At 54.8% G+C, this 21,318-nt stretch overlaps 1 protein-coding gene and 1 long non-coding RNA gene across 2 annotated transcripts in view; one reads left to right on the top strand and one right to left on the bottom strand.

Moving 5' to 3' along the window:
- Positions 1–17,006, bottom strand: part of SLC35D3 (solute carrier family 35 member D3) — a 28,202-nt gene extending 11,196 nt beyond the window's left edge. Inside the window, exons 1-2 of the mRNA XM_061569783.1 lie at positions 16,889–17,006; positions 5,155–5,387 (exon numbers count right to left, since the gene is read on the bottom strand). The gene's annotated coding sequence lies outside the window, so the exon portion shown is untranslated. The remainder of the gene's footprint in view (positions 1–5,154; positions 5,388–16,888) is intronic.
- LOC133353502 (uncharacterized) lies at positions 5,137–21,130 on the top strand. Its single transcript, XR_009756393.1, has 3 exons — positions 5,137–5,245; positions 16,918–17,042; positions 20,885–21,130. It is a non-coding gene; the product is annotated as an uncharacterized LOC133353502 (long non-coding RNA).
- The last annotated feature ends 188 nt before the right edge of the window (positions 21,131–21,318 follow it).

The raw sequence follows: 21,318 nt of genomic DNA, 5'->3' as shown, positions 1-21,318 counted from the left end.
ACAATGCCTCTGTTGATATTCCCCGGGGGAAGGCTTTACAGATTTCCCAGAACATCAGCTTTCACTGAAGAGTAAATATACGAGCAGAACTCCATTCTAACTCGCCACGTGTAAATGGTGAATGGTTTTTGTCCATGGGCATATCGGCTTTCTGAATCAATATTACCAAGCAGAATGTCTTTAAGCGAACAAACGTTGTCACCGGCACTAACCCCGACTCAGCCTTCTTCTCTCTCTGACTCTGCCTCTCTCTCTCCCCTTCCTTTCTCTGCATCTCTTTTCCTGCCTAATATCGCACAACCCGGCTCTTCTGCGTCGACCTAGGGGAGGCCCATGACCGGTTCAGATCATCGTCACTGGTGTTTGCCGTGAGCAGGAATCGCACTCGGGTCGCCGGGTCAGTAGCGCGGCGCGCTAACCGCTGCGCCACTGCTCCCCGGTGGCGGTGCTCACCGGGCCCCTCTCGCCGCCTCGTCCAAGCAGAAGCGGATATAAATGTTTTTATTTTTCTATCATTTGTTTAACCCTTCTCTCTTTGTTCGTAAATATAGGCGTGTGCAAAAGGAGAGAGGGGGGTAAAGAGAGCGTAGCCAAAGGGCGGTTCTCGGCAAGGGCAAACTGAGCTTCGGGTATCTGGAAATACGAAGTGTGTCCCAAGATTCATGAATATAGAATAATAATAAGAAGAAGAAGGGGGTAATCAGACGTAGAGAATTGAAAAAGAGGAGACGAGCGTGTAGATTATTCACATAGCAGGGAAGCGGTTTCGCCGATTAAAATCTGTAAAGTACGGAACGACCCGCCGACCCATCGCAACAGAATGGTCAGTGCAGAGGGGGTAGGCGCAGAGGGGGTAGGCGCAGAGGGGGTAGGTGCAGAAGGAGTAGGCGCAGAGGGGGTAGGTGCAGAGAGGGTAGGTGCAGAAGGGGTAGGTGCAGAAGGGGTATGTGCAGAGGGGGTAGGCGCAGAGGGGGTAGGCGCACAGGGAGTAGGCGCAGAGGGGGTAGGCGCAGAGGGGGTATGTGCAGAGGGGGTAGGTGCAGAGGGGGTAGGCGCAGAGGGGGTAGGCGCAGAGGTGGTAGGCGCAGAGGGGGTAGGCGCAGAGGGGGTAGGCGCAGAGGGGGTAGGCGCAGAGGGGGTATGTGCAGAGGGGGTATGTGCAGAGGGGGTAGGTGCAGAGGGGGTAGGCGCAGAGGTGGTAGGCGCAGAGGGGGTAGGCGCAGAGGGGGTAGGCGCAGAGGGGGTAGGCGCAGAAGGGGTAGGCGCAGAGGGGGTAGGCGCAGAGGGGGTCGGCGCAGAGGGGGTAGGCGCAGAGGGGGTAGGCGCAGAGGGGGTATGTGCAGAGGGGGTAGGCGCAGAGGGGGTCGGCGCAGAGGGGGTAGGCGCAGAGGGGGTAGGCGCAGAGGGGGTAGGTGCAGAGGGGGTAGGTGCAGAGGGGGTAGGTGCAGAGGGGGTAGGTGCAGAAGGGGTAGGCGCACAGGGAGTAGGCGCAGAGGGGGTAGGCGCAGAGGGGGTAGGCGCAGAGGAGGTAGATGCAGAGGGAGTAGGTGCAGAGGGGGTAGGTGGAGAGGGGGTAGGCGCAGAGGGGGTAGACGCAGAGGGGGGAGGCGCAGAGGGGGTAGGTGCAGAGGGGGTAGGTGCAGAAGGGGTAGGCGCACAGGGAGTAGGCGCAGAGGGGGTAGGTGCAGAGGGGGTAGGTGCAGAGGAGGTAGGAGCAGAGGGGGTAGGTGCAGAGGGGGTAGGTGCAGAGGGGGTAGGTGCAGAGGGGTAGGTGCAGAAGGGGTAGGTGCAGAGGGGGTAGGCGCACAGGGGGTAGGTGCAGAGGGGGTAGGCGCACAGGGGGTAGGCGCAGAGGGGGTAGGTGCAGAGGGGGTAGGTGCAGAGGGGGTAGGCGCACAGGGAGTAGGCGCAGAGGGGGTAGGCGCAGAGGGGGTAGGCGCAGAGGAGGTAGATGCAGAGGGGGTAGGCGCAGAGGAGGTAGATGCAGAGGAGGTATGTGCAGAGGGGGTAGTCGCAGAGGGGGTAGGCGCAGAGGGGGTAGGTGCAGAGGGGCAATGCGAGGAGGCACGGTGATGGAGTCATCCACGCCCTCTGCTACTGCCCCCAAGCTGGGCTGCATGTGACCAGGCCCAGCGTCTCTCTGCCTGTTCCGCTGTGGGTGGCGATGCCATCCAAGATGATGCCAGCAGGGGCAGGCGCCTTGCAACCGAATGATTTACAATCTTCAAAAAATTGAAAAGATTTTCCTTGTTTTTTTTCGTTCACGCATTTTGCGCATTGGTTCCATGGTATGCCAGTTTCACTGAGTAATCTAATAAGTTTCACTTAAGTTATACAGTCCATTCTGGATTATGGTGGCTAAATGTTCCCAGTAAACGTGCAACGTTAGGCCGTTGGCCAACGTTGGGCCAACGTTGGCGTGATCGCTGGGTTTCCGCAAAGGATGAAACGGCAGTGAATGTTCCGCAGGAGTGTAAAGTGTGTTGCCTTTGAAAGCGACCGGATAAGTGAAACTTGTCACAGATATAGTCGAGTCTACACTGTTAACTGGTAAAAAGGAAGGAGAAACAAAAACCCGGAAATCAACCGTTTATCATTTGAGCCCCCTAAACATATAATGTCCGGAGGTTGATTTATTAGACTCAGGGGGCAGGGTCAACTTAAGGTTTCACACTGGTGGAGATCTCGCACGAAGCATCAGCGTCGGAGAATGACGCTAAATTTAAAAGAAGGCGAGACAAGTCTGCTTCACCGCTCATTTCACCAGTCGCATCGCGCAGCGGCTCCTCTTCTCAAACCACCAAACAATGCTTCCAATCGCTATGCGCCACGATGCATCTGCACGAGCGATGGATTTCGCACCGGGATATTTTTTTAAAAAATTTACGTTGACATTTCTGACCGGCCGCGTTGTTGTTATACAACGTCCCCGGTTCACAGTCTTCCAAACGTAGTGGCCACCACCACAAGTTGAATTCGACTTGCGGCAAAACTCTCATGACTCCCCTGCTCTTGCCAGGACTGCGTGCACGGAGGGATATTCATTCGAGGCGAGCGTTGACCGGAGCGTTACGGGTCGAGCCCTGTACGACGTTCAAGCGCTCGGCTACCGGTCGTACAAAAAGTTGTCCGTCGTAAAATATTTTGCTCGTTAAGCAATCTGCCTCGGCTAACGTTCATCGATGAAACTTAATTGAATAAATTGGGTGTAGGTACATTGTACTTGGTGTTCCTGATGTCTTGTGACCACCAATGAATTGACCACTTAAATTTTTACCCTTTGCATATTAATTTCTGTTTTACATAAATCTTACTTAAAAAATAAAAGTACGTTAAAGAGGATAAAATTGGGGGGGGGGGGGGGCGAGGGGGATACAAGACATCTGGACCACCGTGTACAATCTTTTTCAATCGGCTGGATTGATCATAAATACGAACGCCTGCCGAGTGAGATGCATGCTGGGAGTTTCACCGAGACCCAAAGAGGAATGCATGGATCAGGGTACAAAGACACATTTGAGACATCATCATGATGGCAAGGCGAGACGCAGTGGCGTGGTAACGACGTGGCGTGGGTAACGACGTGGCGTGGGTAACGACGTGGCGAGGTAACGACGTGGCGAGGTAACGACGTGGCGTGGTAACGACCCTATCAGCTCAGGGGGTGCGGCACTCGGTCAGATTGGGCCCCAATGTTTGATTTGTCTCGCACGGTCGAACCCAGGATGCGTACAGGACAGCATTTTCATTAAGACGTAAATTTAAACCGCGTTGTAAACAAGTGTTGATGTTCTTTGGCACCGTTGTTGATGACAGATCTCATCGTGGTTGCCAAGGGGGCCCCAACTCGTAGCTTCGGCCACCAGGGGGGGAGGGGGCAAGGCACCCCCCTGCCCCCCCTGCCTGCCCCCCCCTGACTGCCCCCCTCTGCCCCCATGCTCGTCACGCCACTGGCTAGACGGGGCGAGGGTGGAGACTGGTCATGGAATGGCAGCCAATGGAGGGAGCGCATCTGAGGGGAGCCCCACTGCGGAGACGGAGCGGGTAGATCGTCAATCAGTCCGTGGACTGTTGCGAGATGCGATCATGGCAGCACTGGGCCACGAGGGGTCGTGACGTCACGGGGGAAGCTTTCATCCAACAGTGGAGCGACAATGGCCGTTTGATTACCACGAATGCAATACACTCAATTAAAGTCGCAATAATTTTCAGGTGTATTTACAGTCCAATTTTACGATGGATGGGTGTGTTATTTTCTTGCACAGTCTCTTCATATTTGAACACAGTGTAGAGAGACAAGCAGAGGTGGGGGAATGAAGAGTGCGGAATGCCCTGTACGTGCAAGACTGGAAAAAATGTGCGTGCGATGAGATGGTGTAACCGCGTCGTTTGAGTTCCTGCCCAGAGGCAACATACGTGTTCAGTGATGAGTGACGTGTGCATGGGTGCTGGACTACCCCTTTGACCATCACCGATCCACACTAACCAGGATGGTGAAGTATGACCAGATTGTCACGTTGACATCGCGATGTTGTTGACACGCGCCAACGTTGGCGAATTAAGCTCATCGCCGATGACTTTTCATCAGTGAATTCAACGTCACATTAATTACGCGCGATATTCTAAAGATACAGTTGACTAAACGCACCACGATTCATGGAACCATATCAATATATTCCAAGCAACTTAAACAAAATAACCTCTATTTTTATTTATTTCAATGCTGTAGGTCAAAAACACCTAGAGTTGCAACATACAGATATTTCATTGAAACAAAACCATAAGTACCAAATCTAAACCAATTTAAATCAGGGCTTCTGCCCTAAAACTGTGCACGCATCTTGAAAAATGTATTAACAAGAGACAGTTCTCCTTATCAACAGCGGAGACATATCACCGCTCAAGGCGAGACGTGTGGGTAATGCCGCAGTCATTCAAATCTGCGGCGTTATCAAAAATTAGTTATCATATCGGTAATTCAAATTAATATAGTGAGGTGCCATTCATTGGTGGTGAACGCAAAGGGAGTCATGAATAGAGCAGAAGATAGACAGTGGCTGATATGCAGTAGCGAATATCACATCGCACGCTTGAACAAATACCACGCCGTTTCAAGAGCGAGAGAGAGAGCGAGAGAGAGAGAGAGGACTTTACCTCGAGTGGAGATTGCAGCGAAATGTGCACTGCGATGCGTCCACTGCTTCGCTCTTCCTCTGCCCTCCCGGACTCCTCGCTCTGATGTGCGGTTCGTATTTCTCTCTTTTTTTTTACCGAAGCCAATTTGATTTCATCGTCTCAATGGCCGGACGATCCATTCAAACTCATCTTGTGAGTGCTTTAGCCTGGTGCCGTCCGTTGCTGCATTCCGCACGCGCTGCGTTCATGCCCTGGGAGGAGGAGGAGGAGGTGGTGGTGGTGAACCCGTGAGCTACTTTTCTCTTCCAAAGCTGTAACCATTCTCGCGACGAGCGTACTCCTGAACGTACCACCTACTGGCGCGCCACGAGATTATCGGTGCAAAAAAAAAAACAAGCTAATAAAAACAATCTCTATTCCTCCCTGGCATTTTATGATGCAATTACTTAACGTATTTTCAGACAAATTGGTCGAACCCGATGTGATGTCTGTAGCACGAACATGCAGCTGCCATGAATGTGGGACGTGTATTTCTCAATGAATGAGTGGTCGTCGAGTTAATGAATGCCGCATTTATAGAGGAACGAAAACCTAACTCGGGGTGTGGCCTAGCGACACCCCCCCCCCCACTCAAGGATGCTTGCCAAACTAATTACCCCTAAAGCTTGCAGAGCGCTTCGGGATGCCCGCTCGCCTAATCCGTCTCGATCTCGCCCATTGTGGCCGTTGTCACGGCACGGCGGAGGAGCGTGTCGAGGACCACCCCGACCCGCGTTCTCTGCGTCGGCGACGAGAGGAGATGCGGACGTACGGGCAGGAGAGCGTTGGGGCAGGAAGACTCCCACAGCCGCTTAGTGGCGTATCGCAGTCGATGAGATGTCAGCCACGTGGGGAATTGGTGCGGATGGCTTGCAAAAACCGGAATGGGGATGCTGTCGTTGCCACTCGCTGTCTCAGAGTTTGTTCTCACGGGGCCAATGCACGACAGTCCAGATCTACGGAAGGCATGTCCGAGATGACGAGACGGGATTTAGAAAAACAAAACATTTGTCACAAAGCGCAGTGATTTTGCACAATGATTCAACTCTCGCAGGAAGACCTCATGATAGTCTTGTGATTCCGTTACATGAGCTTCCTGCTTCAGATGTTCAGCCAATCGTAATTTTTGCGGTATTATTTTTTTCCCTTGGTTGTGTGCTCCCGGAGTCGCTGGAGAAAATCCGTGTCCCTGAAACCCACTTGCTGTGCTGCCCCATCAAGACACAATTCGTGTTGCCTACGGGGCATTAACTTCTGCGCGAATGTCTGCCAACCTGGGAGCCGAGAGGGAGGCAGAGAGTGGAACGATTCGCTTGCATTCCCGAGGAGGTGCAAAACAATGCACCACCTCATCGCCATCTCACGAATAATGTCATTGCTTACGCGGCCAGCACTGTAAGCCAGCAGTTTCACCCGGCCGATGGCAATCACTTCCCTGATTGGGGGGGGGGGGCGATTCGTTACATTTGGCATGTGTTTATCGCGCCTGGAATTTCAGCCTCGGCACGGCGGCTGCGTTAATCGATTAAACGCGCGACCAGCGGAGTCAACAGCCCGTTGCATTGTGCTGTAAATATCCCAATTTCTAACGCGAAGGAAGAGAAACCCCCGATCCAGACAAAGGGGCGACATTGCCGTGATGCTGGCAATGCGGGGCAAGGTTGATGATGATGATGCGCGGCTCACGTCCCCTTGCATGCGCGTGTGGGGGTCGCTAGCCCCCGAGATCCCTCCCTCGATAATGCTAACGGCCGGGCTAGCATCATCAATCGCCCCCCCGCTGCTAAGCGAACCGCTGCTAAGTTCCTCACCCATGGGGTGGGAGCCGTCGCCCGAGGATTCCACTCCACCGCGGGTCCGCGTAGCAGGCATGGTTAATTACGTACGCGCACACCCACACACACAGCTCTGTACGGCACTCACTCTTGCGCTTCTCTGCGCCGCGCTGGCCGCTCACGTTACAATCGCGCACCTGGGGTACGCCGATTACGCACGCCGCGAGCTTACGCACACACAGTACCACACGCGTTCCCACACGCAACCCGCGCGCTCAGCTCCGCGCAGCGCTCACTCCCGTGGCGAACCACTGTGCACACAGCGCACCCACACGCTCACACTGCACGACAAGATCACGCGAGACCACGCTTCGCTATTAATGATTTATTATATGCCACCTGCGAATTGATGTTGAATCAGTGAGTCGACGAGGCTGGCCTATTCCACTAAACCTGTACCTATTCCCTATTTATCGGCTATGATTCTAATTCCCCTTCTTACTCACTGTTAAGTGTCCACGGCGGTCCGCTGATCCTTCTGTTAACCGCGTGCCTCGGTGCGTCGCACGGACGTCCGGGTCGCTGGCTCGAGCTGCGTCTGGTCGCCTGGCGCTGGAGTAAGAGAGCGATTTCCCCTCTGCGCTCCTCTATTTATCCTCCCTACCTCCCAAAGGGGATGCTGCGCTGAACAATGGGCTCGTGCACCCCAAGCCCGCGCACCGCAGTCCCCAGGCGCTGTTGATATGCTAATCAGTGTGCTGCGTGCAAGGCGTAAATCCTAATTACTCCCTTACCCTTCCTACCAATGGGGCTTGCGCGCTCAAGCGCAATTATCCCAACCCTCCATGACTATGCGCAACAGCCCCTGTGACCCCGCTATTCATGCTGTCCCGTGCCTCCCCTGCTCGCCCCGTCGACCCGTGGGAGTGTGTGTGGGGGGAAATGCGCCTCAACCGCGGTGGCCGAATGCCCCACGCCACGACCTACCATATTAAGGCCGGCCGCAGCGCCGCGGTGCCACGTAGCACGGGGAGGTCATCCAATTCCCTGATCGCCGGAAACCGTGAGAATTAATCCCGATAAGGGTCTCTCGGATAAAAACCGGTCGATCAGGTGACCTTCCCTTCCAGCTCTATGGGGGGGGGGGGGGGGCGTGCGGGTGTGTGCTTATGTGGGGCGGGTGATGGGGGGCAGTGCGGTGGGGGAAGCCGGGCGGCTCCCTGGTTCGGCAGAGCGGCCCCGTCGTTGTGGCACCACATAGCCCCCCGGGGTGCCAGTCCCCGTCCCGGGTTGACTGGAGCACCTCGCCTGGGTTGCCCCCACGAGGTATCGCCGCGGGGTCCGCGGGATTCGCCCGGCCCTTGTGGCTGGCCTCGGGGGTGGCGGCTCCGTCTCCTGGGGCTCCGGCGGTGGTCTCCTCCTCCATTCCAACGGCTCCCCTCGGCCTCTGGCACCTGCGGGCTGGGGAACAAACTCAGAGGCGGTGGGGTTTAAGGGTCGCCGTCCTCGTCGCCCCCGGCCCCGCCCGGGGCCCCTCGGAGCCCGGGGCTCCGTGGGGCCCATGTACTGCGCGAGGCCCCCGGGCACGGGGGGTGGGGGGACCCCGGGGTTTCGGGGTACTTGGACGGCGGGGCTCCCCCCCTCGGGGGCTGCTCGCCACGGCTTCAGTCGGCGGATGTTGACCACCATCTCCCGGCCCCTCTCTCCTCCCTGAATCAGCACCGTCCATGGTGAGATCTGCCGTCTCACAATCCAGGGTCCTCGCCAGTAGGTGGTCAGCTTCCCCACCTGTCCGGCACCGACGCGGGGAGTGTACAGCCACACCTCGGAGCCCGCAGTGTAGAAGGGGGGCTCCATACGGGGTCGGGCGCCCTGCTCTTGCCGCTGGTGCGCGGCCTCTCCGTGCGGGCAGGCTCGGCCCCTGGCCCCTCGCAGGGTCTCCAGCAAGTGCTCCACGGGGTGGCTCCCTTCCTCCCGTTGCGGCGGAGGAACACCGAACAGCAGATCTGCGGGCAGGCGAGACTCGCGACCAAACATCATTAGGAACGGGGTCTGTCCTGTAGAGGTGTGAACGGCGGTGGTGTAGGCGAACAGGGCATAGGGAAGGTGTTCGTCCCAGTCCTGTTGATTCGCGGCCGCCATGCGTTTAAGCTTCCCGGCCAGAGTCTGGTTCATCCTCTCTACCATCCCGTTCGCCTGGGGGTGATACGCCGTGGTTCGGTCCTTCTGGATCCCGAACTCTCGGCACAGCGCCTGAAATAATTCGGCCTCGAATTCACTACCCTGGTCGGTAATGACTCGTTCGGGGATCCCGCACTTAAGTACATAGTTTTCCACGAAGGCCCGGGCCACTACAAGGGCTGTTTTATCTGGGATAGCCACCGCCACGGGGTAGCGGGTGAAGTATTCCACCGCTACGAGAATATATCGGTTGCCCCGGTGGGATCGTGGAAAGGGCCCCTGCAGGTCGATTCCGACCAACTGATTCGTCCGACTGACTCGGAACGGCCTCAGGGGTACCTGGTACCTCGCCGGCTTTTGCCCACACTGCTGACAGGCCCGGCAGCCCTGCACCCAGGCGGCCACATCTTGTGCCAATTTGGGCCAGAGATACTGGCGACGCAGGGTCTCCCGGGTGCGCCGTTCCCCATCATGGCCCCCGAGTGGGTGGTCATGCACCAGCCGTAGCAGCTGGGGTCGCACCTGGGCAGGAACACAGATGCCCCCCGGCTGGCCGGCCTCGGTTAACTCCCGTACCACTCCGTTCCGCACACACAACCGGGCATACAAACCGCTCCAGGGTCCTGGTAGGGCGCTCTTTTCCTCCCGCAGTGCCGCCTCCACTGCCGCCAGATCCGGATCTCGCTGCTGGGTCTGTCTCAGCTGCTCGTCGTTTAGGCCCGGGAAGGCGCAGCCGACGTCCTCCTGGATCCGTCCGATCGGGTCCCGAGCCGCGGGTCCCGCGCTTGCCGGGCGGTCGACGGGATCCTCAGTGCCACCTGTGAGGGTTTCTGTGGCGCACACTGCACTCTCCCTCGCTGGGGGGGGGTCAGTGGCCGCGGCCTCTCGGGGGTCCGTTGCCTGCCGGCAGCGTCCCGCCGTGAAACACGGGCAGGCCTCCTCCGCCCTCGTCTCGGCGTACACCGTGGGTCGCCTCGATAAGGCGTCCGCGTTTGCATGCGTCCGGCCAGCCCGATACTCGATTTGCAGGTTGTACTCCTGCAACTGCGCCAACCACCGGGCCATCTGCCCCCGCGGCTCCTTGAATGTAAGAAGAAACTGCAGAGCATAATGGTCAGTGCGTACGCGACATCTCCTGCCGTACAAATACGGCCGGAACTGTTTGCATGCGAAAATCACGGCGTACAACTCTTGGCGGGTCACGCAATAGTTCAGCTCGGCCCCACTCAAGGTCCGGCTGGCGTACGCGATGACTCGTTCCGTCCCATCCTGTACCTGTGACAACACCGCGCCCAGCCCGCTGCTGCAGGCGTCGGTGTCCAAAATAAAATCGGTGGTAAAATCGGGGAAAGCGAGGGTGGGGGCGTGGGTGAGGTGGTCTTTGAGAGTGGTGAAGGCCGTCTGGCAGGCCCCCGTCCACTGGTAGGGGTGCTTAGGGGAGGTGAGTTGGGTGAGGGGGCGTGCAATCTCGCTGAATCCCTTTACAAATCGACGATAATAGGTGGCGAGCCCCAAAAATGATCTGATCTCCGTCAGATTCCTTGGCCGTGGCCACTCCACTACGGCGCGTACCTTCTCCGGATCGGTGCGCACGCCTGCCTCGCTGACGCGATGCCCGAGGTACCCCACCTCGCGTTGTGCGATGTAACACTTACGTGGCTTGAGCTTGAGATGAGCCGCTCGCAGCCGCTGGAACACCTCTCGAAGCCTGGACCAATGCTCAGACAAAGATCTACTGAACACTATCACATCGTCCAAGTAAATCAGGCACTGTTCCCACTGCAAGCCCCGCATCACCAACTCCATCAACCGCTGGAACGTCGCGGGCGCGTTAGTGAGTCCGAACGGCAACACTCGAAACTCAAACAGGCCCATCGGGGTGGTGAATGCTGTTTTTGGCCGATCCTCCTCCGTCATCTCCACCTGCCAGTAACCGGACGCCAGATCGAGGGTGGAAAAATACCGCGCTCCTGCGAGACTGTCGAAGGTGTCGTCGATGCGAGGTATGGGGAAGGCATCGCCGAGCGTGACTGCGTTTAGTTTACGGTAATCGACGCAGAATCGGGTTGACCCATCCTTTTTCGTTACTAGTACCACCGGGGCTGACCAGGGGCTCGCCGAGGGCTGAATTATGTTATCGCGAAGCATGTCCCCAACTGCCTCTTTGATTTGGACGCGTTCGGGTGCGCCCACTCGGTACGCAGGGAGTTTGATGGGTCGGGCTGCACCGGTGTCAATTTGATGCTTAACAAGGTCGGTCCGACCCACGTCCGAGTCGTGTTCGCTGAACACGTCGGCATACTCCCGCAGTAACTCGCGCAACCGATCGGCCTCTCCCTTAGGTAAATCCGCCCATGGAACATGTAACGCGTCGAGCAGGGGAACGACCTCGGCTCGGGGAGTCGGGCCGACTCGCCAGGCCAGGTCCTGGTCACCCTCAGGACGCCCGGGGTCCTCAGCCCAGAGTGCGAACACCGAGTCGTTAGAGTGGCGTGCGTGCAGGGGGTGTACGGTGGCTATTGGGGTGCGCCGTCGCAGTATCGCTGGGGTATTGTGGGGGTTAAACATCCGCATAAACAATCGGTCCCCATCTGCGTTTACCAATGTGGCGGATCCCACTAACCCATACCGTTTTGCCAACTCCGGGTGAGGAGTTAGCATTACCTCTCCTGATGGTCGGAGCGCGGGGTCGATGGGGGATGTTGCCACCGGCACCAGCATCTCGGTGAGCGGGCCGATGGTGACTGCCGTCGCCAGGATAGCGGCCACAGGTGCGAAGCGGGGGCGCGTCGGTTCTCGTCCCAAGAATGGTATCCGCTCGCCGTTGCTCTCCATGGTGGCGCATCGCTGGCGGGGTTGCACGTTGAGTCCCAGCCGTTCTAAGAGGTCGGTACCTGCGATACACTCGTGACACAACGCACTCGACACGTAGAACTCCTGGGTGCACACCTGACTGCCTATGCGGACCTCTAGGGTGGCTCTCCCCAGCAGCCCCATTCCGGCTCCGCTCGCAGTGTGCAGCGCGCGGTCCGGTGCCTGCAGGTGACGCACGTCGACCCCGATCGCGCTGCAGTGCGCTGCGCTCACGAGCGAGGCCACCGCCCCCGTGTCCAGCAGGATTCGGGTACGCACCCCGTTTACCTCCCCTTCCACCAGCGACGTGGCCCCCGTGATCCCCGCCACCAGCTCCCGCAGCCAGTCGCCAGGAGTCACCGTTTCCGTGGGCGTTGTTGCTGGAACCTGTGTGGAGATCACTCGCTCGCCATTATTCTCATTATCGTCTATTTGTATCGGGACCGCGTCGATTGCACCCCTAGTTGGTCCGCTCACTAGGAGGCGTTGGAGTTTAACCCCCGCGCCTGCCTAGCTCGGGTGATTTCAGGACAGTCTCTCACTAGATGCCCTCGGCGATCGCACATATAACATGCCCGGGGAGGGGGGGCGGTTCCGTAGCGGGTCCCCTGTCCGCTCCCTCCCCCCCCATTACGCCGCTGTCCACCCTCTGCCTCTAGTCGGGCTACCCTCCCAGATAACCCTCCCACCGTGGCGCGTAGGTCCCCCATTTCGGATCGGATGGTCTCAACGGAGGATTGCAGTTGGGTCATATTTTTATTCGTTTCCTCGCGTACCTGGGTTACCCTCTCACCTACTTGGTTTACCTTGTTGTCTATCTGGGTTACCTGGCCGGAGACATCCTTTATACCCGTTTGTATACCGGCAACCCATCCCGGAGTTGTCTCGCGGGACACTGGAGGCTCTCTTTCCCGGCCCCTTACCGTCCTCGCGAGCTCCTGTTCCTCCTCCTCGTCTTCCGAGAGCAGGCTCGCAATGGCGCGCTCTCGTCCCAGCCCCCGGAGCTGCGCGCGTTCGCTGTGAATTCTTTCACACTTACGTGCGCGCTCGACAAGGGCGTTAAAGGGAAGACGTGGGCAGCTCATGTCTGGCTGCCACCACGCCGTGCGAGACAGGTACCGCTGGATTTTCTCGGCGGCCAGTTCCTCAATAACATCAGTTGCGTACCCCGGGCGTGCGATCTTTGTTAACTCGCGCACATCCTCGGCGTAATCACGTAGATCTTCGCCAGGTTGGCGCCGGCGCGCCTCTAAGGCCGATTTTGCTTCCTCCTCGTCACGCGTGCCAAACCGCTGATCGAGTCGGCGCATCAGCTCCTCTAGCTGTGTCTGTGCGCTCGCGGGTAACGCTTCTACAAAATCGGCTGCCCGCCCATCAAGATTCATATTAAGTTGACGTACTGCCTGCGCGTCCGTCCATCCATTAATTTCCTTGGCCCCTAAGAGATTGCGGGCGAATGCCTTCCACGAAGGGGCCCCCCGGCCGGTAAATATTAGTCTTATTTTAGCGTGAGGTAACGCGGGGGTCCGTACCGCTTCCGACACCAATTTGTGGGGGTCGCTAGCCCCCGAGATCCCTCCCTCGATAATGCTAACGGCCGGGCTAGCATCATCAATCGCCCCCCCGCTGCTAAGCGAACCGCTGCTAAGTTCCTCACCCATGGGGTGGGAGCCGTCGCCCGAGGATTCCACTCCACCGCGGGTCCGCGTAGCAGGCATGGTTAATTACGTACGCGCACACCCACACACACAGCTCTGTACGGCACTCACTCTTGCGCTTCTCTGCGCCGCGCTGGCCGCTCACGTTACAATCGCGCACCTGGGGTACGCCGATTACGCACGCCGCGAGCTTACGCACACACAGTACCACACGCGTTCCCACACGCAACCCGCGCGCTCAGCTCCGCGCAGCGCTCACTCCCGTGGCGAACCACTGTGCACACAGCGCACCCACACGCTCACACTGCACGACAAGATCACGCGAGACCACGCTTCGCTATTAATGATTTATTATATGCCACCTGCGAATTGATGTTGAATCAGTGAGTCGACGAGGCTGGCCTATTCCACTAAACCTGTACCTATTCCCTATTTATCGGCTATGATTCTAATTCCCCTTCTTACTCACTGTTAAGTGTCCACGGCGGTCCGCTGATCCTTCTGTTAACCGCGTGCCTCGGTGCGTCGCACGGACGTCCGGGTCGCTGGCTCGAGCTGCGTCTGGTCGCCTGGCGCTGGAGTAAGAGAGCGATTTCCCCTCTGCGCTCCTCTATTTATCCTCCCTACCTCCCAAAGGGGATGCTGCGCTGAACAATGGGCTCGTGCACCCCAAGCCCGCGCACCGCAGTCCCCAGGCGCTGTTGATATGCTAATCAGTGTGCTGCGTGCAAGGCGTAAATCCTAATTACTCCCTTACCCTTCCTACCAATGGGGCTTGCGCGCTCAAGCGCAATTATCCCAACCCTCCATGACTATGCGCAACAGCCCCTGTGACCCCGCTATTCATGCTGTCCCGTGCCTCCCCTGCTCGCCCCGTCGACCCGTGGGAGTGTGTGTGGGGGGAAATGCGCCTCAACCGCGGTGGCCGAATGCCCCACGCCACGACCTACCATATTAAGGCCGGCCGCAGCGCCGCGGTGCCACGTAGCACGGGGAGGTCATCCAATTCCCTGATCGCCGGAAACCGTGAGAATTAATCCCGATAAGAGTCTCTCGGATAAAAACCGGTCGATCAGGTGACCTTCCCTTCCAGCTCTATGGGGGGGGGGGGGGGGCGTGCGGGTGTGTGCTTATGTGGGGCGGGTGATGGGGGGCAGTGCGGTGGGGGAAGCCGGGCGGCTCCCTGGTTCGGCAGAGCGGCCCCGTCGTTGTGGCACCACACGCGTCCACGTGGGCCACCCACCCACCCACGGTGCCCGCAATGTGCCCCTTGACGTGACGGGACGGACGGACACAACTTCTCAACTCGGCTTTTTTGATCAGAAGAATCACCCTGTTTTTTTTTCAAAGCGCATCTGTGCGTGCGTGCGAGTCGAACTTCTTTCGCACCGTACGTAGCCAAACGCGCCTCTCATCGTGGGTCTCGACGCACTGTACAAGACAGTAGCAGCAGACACTGGGCACGTGAGACTTTAAAGTAGAAAAGGTCAAATAAAAAGCTAAACAGCCATTTGCTGAATTGGCTAAAAGGTTAAATAAACTGAAGTGGACAGACACGGTTTAAGGCGAGAGTGTGTGTGTGTGTGAGTGTGTTTTTAATGTCGACCCGTGGCACCTTGGTCTGCCCCGTAACCTCCTGCCAGCGGGCGTTCGACACTTCACGTGGCCTCAAGGTGCACATGGCCTGGCACAAGCGTCGTGGTGACGTCACCGCCACTTAGTGGCGAATGGCGGTTGTTGTTGTTGTTTTAATGTCCACAGACTCAGAGATCCTGAAATTCCGCAGGAGAGAGTGTGGCAGGCTGGCTTCGATCGCCCATGGGCAGAAGCTTCTATGACCTGAGAATGCAGAGAGGATCTGCATCCCCCACCATATCTTAGAGGCCTTGAGGGCACATGTGAGTGGAGCAAGTCTCTAATGATGTCGGCTGGGGTAAAGGTCGTTATTTTGAGTTGGTGGTCTAGACAAGGCTGAGAGCACGGCACATGCAATGGAGTAGTCACATGACTTGCATCGCAATGCATTATGGGCGTCGTGCCTTCCTGCTGTGTGTGGGCGGCACACCTTTGTTCAATACGAGTCACGATTTGGTCGACTTGAGTTTCAAGATGTGCCATTTGTTTTGCATCGCTCTCAGACATGGATCATGATCGTGTGGTGTCATCCAAAAGGATGTCACTCTAAATATCACACGCCTCGCTAAATTCCTGGAAAGAGTCTTTTTTTTCTCTGCTCTCTCCAAAATCACAATTCTCTCCGCAACCATCACGACCCAGTTCAATCCAGCTCCTATCATGGACATTCAGGTGAACGGTGGCCGTCCATAAATGACGTCACGCACCTGGGGGGGGGGTCAGACATTTGTGACGATGTGTGACGAGGGGGGCGGGGGGGGGTTGGGAAATGTGACGTCACATCAAAATGCGCAACTTTAAATAAATATAGAATTGTTATAACAACACAAATTGTTATAGCAACACTCCTACAACATCAGAGCGCAGCGCCACATTAAATAGGCACTACAATTACTATAGTTTAAAGCGATTCGAAGCATGTTTTATTAAAAAAATGGAAATATGGTTTGGGGGGGGGGCAGAGCTCCGTGACGTCATATTTGAGGGGGTCTGACTTCTTGTGACGCCGTGTGACGAGGGGGGGGGGGGTCAAAAATCGTCCAAAATCGCGTGACGTCATTTAGGGACGGCCCCAATGAACCTCTTCGACACCGTCACTCACCTTGCTTTTACTGGTAGGAACCACCTGGTTCCACCATCCCACAGGGGATTATTGTGTCCGTCGGTCCGTCGTGCATCAAAAAATGTGAGGGGTGGAGCTGGATGGGGAGGGGAGGGTGGGGAGGAGCTGGGTGGGGGGTGGGGCTGGGTGGGGAGGGTGGGGCTGGGTGGGGGGTGGGAGGGGTGGGGCTGGTTGGGGAGGGGCTGGGTGGGGGGTGGGAGGGGTGGGGCTAGTTGGGGAGGGGCTGGGTGGGGGGTGGGAGGGGTGGGGCTGGTTGGGGAGGGGCTGGTCACCCCGTGGTGCCCTTATGAAACTCAACGTATAACCTACTCACGCCGGCTTGTGCCCGCCCTCACAGTCGAGCATATTTGCGGAATACACCACGCCGCTGTTGACCCTGGCCATTGACCGAGCAACCCAACGTTCCTACCAGCTCCCTCCGCAGGAATGTGTTACTTTCTGACCATGGTTCTCTCACCATCCGAGTTTGCTTAGAACCTTAATCTCACGTTGAGTGCCATTGATCGTGTCATCACAGATGCCGGGCCGTGGGGGCTGTCGTGCACGTGGTGGCCTGTACTCCAGCACTGTGGAGGCAGCGAGGGTCGGTGGATCGCACAAACGTTGTGACACTTCCTTCCCGTGGGCGTAGACGAAGAGCCGGTACGTCAAGTGGACTAATCTCCATCTGTCTCCATCTGTAGGGGGATTGGAGAGAGTGCTGCCATCTCCAGGTGCTGCGGGTTCCACCCACACGTCTTAAGACAAATTGAGTGGCTGAAAATATATATTTTAAAAACCGAATGTAGAACTCTCATGGAAAAGAGTACTTCGGTTTCAGCACGAATTTCTCAGATGAATAGAAATATATATTGATAATATATTGATACAATATTATATATTCTTAGGTTTTTTTCGGTAAAGTCACGTAGGTACAAAATTAAAATAAATTTTATTTTAATTTTACTTTTATTAATTTAAATTTTTTACCTACGTGATTTTACCAAAAAACCTAAAAATATGAATCCTTGCAGTCACGAAAGCTTCAAATCTAGAACAATATTATATCTTAAACGTGGGCGCAACTGTGTTTGGAGAATCTGGTAACCATCTCCCTTCACCCAACTCGCTCTCTAGTTCATTTCATGTCTCCTTAAAACGGTTTCCATTCCTCTTAGAAATATTGACGCTACGATGTTCTCCTGTATTTACCTCCTGCCAAAAATCTATTTCCAGTCACATCAACCATAATCCAAGGCCGTAATTATAATATCTGTTGGGGGGGGGGGGGACATATCCCCCCCCCCCCCAACATTCAAATATGCTCAAAATGTCCCCCCCCCCAATATATTGCTAAAAATAAATAAAAATAAAGTCATAATAATTTTCGATTTAAAGCTTTCGTGACTGCAGGGATTCATCTTCTTGGTTCTTTCGGTAAAGTCACGTAGAAGGGAAATAATAAAATAAGAAAAATAAAACGTAATAAAATACAATTCTCACGACGTTTTGGCCACAACGCAAGCAGCCGTCCTCAGGTGAAGAACAGGTCTGTCGGAAAGACAGCGTCTGAATGAACACCACCAAGCTTGGCAGCGTATATTTAAGAAGATGAATCCCTGCAGTCACGAAAGCTTTAAATGGAAATTTAACCGCCACTACGGGGTGGGATTCCACATAACTTTGAGATCCTTCAACAAACTCCGGGATAAGAAGTATCAGCTAATCTAGTCTCTCACCTTTCCATAAATACGCTAAATTCCTATGTTGCTATGCAAATTTATTTGTCAAGGCGCCCTTTCTCCTCTAACCCAGTTTTGGTATTCAGTGCCAACCTGTTTTTTTATTTCACTTCTCAGACGACGACCATCTGACACTTTCTTAGCCCGATGTTTGAGCCTCTTCATGAGGATTTCTGTGCGGGGTGATGGTGTGACTGCATTCAGATAGGCGTCAGTGAGTTGATTTCTTTCGGTAAACGCTGTGTTATTTTACAATTTAGGCCGCGCCCGAGCAGAATATCCAAAAATGGGTGAGTTCTGTCAACGTGAACTTCCATGGTGAACTGGATGGACGGGTTTTGCGACTTGAGATGTTTAGAAATTCGTTAAGTGTATCTTTGCCGAGTGGCCAGACCATCAGTGTCATCCACATATCATAACGCCCCCCCCCCCCTTCGCACGCGAAGGGCTCGCAAGTGACGTCATCAGATCTATCAAAATAACGAAACAGGATTTCTCCACAAATCTGGCTGTCCGCCTGATGATACTGGTTGTAATTACTGGCAAAACGTCGTACTCCAGATTGTAAATGTTGTGGATTTGCTCTCCAACACACCGGTGTGCTGTACTAGTAACAAATTGATCCTTACTAGTTGGCTGTGTCGGGTGGTGGCGGGTTTTGACGACACTTTTATATTAACGCGATCTAACCCCAAAAATATATTTTATGGACACTTCAAGCTGGTCAGTGCGGGTTGGTGAAGGCAGAGAGCGCTGATAGGGGCTGTCAAAGGTAGTCGCGTTCGAGATGGTTTTGTGTTGCGCTTCTGACTATCTTCTCAATCTGCCCAAGTCGAGTTTTAGTTTTGTTCACGAGTATTATTTTTTGTATGTACCGTTCATAATAAACGTTTTTGGGTTAGATCGCGTTATTTCTAAATGTGTCGTAACACTCCACCACCCGACACGGCCAATCAGTGAAAAAGACCGGGAGCAAGTGAGGGCTTCACCATTCTGGCAAATTGCCCGATGATGCCGGATGTAATTACCAGCGAAACTTCGTACTAAAAAAAAGTAAATGTTGTGGATTCACTCTTCAACACACCCGTGGGCTAAAGCAGTGAACTATTTGTCTTTTGTCAACGTGACACTTTTTTTACTGATTGGCCGTGTCGGGTGGTGGAGGGTTGCGACACATTTATAAATAACGCGATCTAACCCGAAAACGTTTATTATTAATAATATTGGTCGCGAAAGCCTGCTACGTGTTAAACTGTATATCCCGTGTTTATATGGACGGCCTTGTACAGCATCATGTGATCCTGAGATATTTAGATGCGTTCACGTTATGAAATTATTGTATTTATAATAAAAATCAACAGCATTTTGGGGGAAAGTACAGTATTAATGTTGACATAAATCAGTGTACTGTGGAACCGCGCTGTCTAGGGAAGCTCATTGCTACAATACAGGGGTCAAATTTCTTAGATAAAAAAACATCTTTTGTTTCCTGAGTGGAACCTGTTTTTATTACAGACAAGTGTAATATACACAACCAAATATCACACCGCACGAACATTGCGCACAAATTACATAATTATTATATAAATGCACACACGTATAAAAAAAATGCTTGCACGGTGAACGAGGGGACATTCAACAGTTTTGAGACTTGAACTTTAAAAGCAGCGTATTTTTGAGAACTCGTCAGTCAGCATATCAAGATGAATGTGTATTCTGCGAATTTCTCACTCACGCCACTGCCAGGAGGCCTCAACAAGTGGTCCTGGAGCATCCGTGGAAGCCAGCAGCGGCCCCCAACCTTGTTGGCATCAGGGACGTGTTTCGTGGAAGACAATTTTTTCACAGACCGGGGGGTCATCATTGGGTCTCTCCTCCTTTTCAAAGAATTTCTCCAGCGACGTTTGTTTTTTTACTCATTGTGGCTACTAGGGGTTAGAGCCTGTGGGCTCACCAACACTGTGACTGAGACAAGTGCGCAGTGCGGGAAAGAGGCGCGGATGGAAGTGGTGAATAATAAAACAATGGGGGCGGGTTCCACGCGCGGACTCACCGCTCTCACCTCCTGCTGCTGTGCGGACCGGTTCCTAACAGGACACGGACCGGTACCGGTCCGCGGCCCGGGGGTTGGAGACCCCTGTTGTAAGGGATGCTTGGCCTACTCTTCCATGTTGGCCAAATGTCTTGAAACAGGTGTGAGCGCCGACGCTTTACCCCAAACACGTCACCGACTGGGGTGGTACCCCTTCACGCCGCCGGGTGGGATTTAAGGGACCCACCCCCCATTGCTTCAACTGCCGCGTTCAGAGAGCGAAGCGGCGACTTCTGTATTTCGTAATTCCAGTGTGCCCGAGGGTGGTCGTTAAAAAACACATTTTAGATTTGGGACCGTCAGTTTGCCCAAAGCGCAAAGGGGCCGTCCATAAATGACGTCACGCGAATTTGGACGATTTTTGACAACCCCCCCCTCGTCACACGGCGTCACAAAAAGTCAGACCCCCCCCCTCAAATATGACGTCACAAAGCTCTACGCCCCCCCCCCCAAATAAAACATGCTTCAAATCGCTTTAAACTATTGTCATTGTAGTGCGTATTCAATGTGCCGCTGCACTCTGATGTTGTAGGAGAAAACATTTATAAAAAAAGTAAAATTAATTAAGTAGAGAACGTGTTGTCTATATTTATTTAAAATTGCGCATTTTTATGTGACGTCACATTTCTCAAACCCCCCCCTCGTCACAAATGTCTGACCCCCCCCCCTAGGTGCGTGACGTCATTTATGGACGGCCCCAAAGCACTCCCACCAGTGGCGAGGACGTGGAGGCGGGCTCACGTAGCGGCAAAGCTGTGCGCAACATTCAGACCAACGCCGCACTCCACTGCAGGCAAACAAAAACGTTCAATTTCCCCATTGACATTCACCGCGATGCGAGCACGAGCCGAGGATGCGCCTGTCGCACGATTAGCTCCGAAATGAAATGTTTAAGCCGCTCCGATAAACGCTCCTAATCTCTCACAATACCTGCAGTCATAATGCAAACAAAAAAACATAACTCTGATAATGTGTGCACTGTCCTTGAAGTTGATTGGTCCACACCCGAGACAGCTTTCCTTAGAGCCTAGTCTCACATGGGTTGGACCAGATGACGCCAAAAGGTGTCAGCTGTCTTGGGTGTGGACCAATCAACTTCAAGGAC

The sequence above is a fragment of the Lethenteron reissneri genome, chromosome 6 (assembly GCF_015708825.2).
Source record: "Lethenteron reissneri isolate LAM-NWPU_2019-01 chromosome 6, ASM1570882v1, whole genome shotgun sequence".
In the NCBI taxonomy this organism is placed as follows: Eukaryota; Metazoa; Chordata; class Hyperoartia; order Petromyzontiformes; family Petromyzontidae; genus Lethenteron; species Lethenteron reissneri.
Note: the sequence above shows the minus strand (reverse complement) of the source record. Positions and strands in the feature narration are given on the sequence as shown.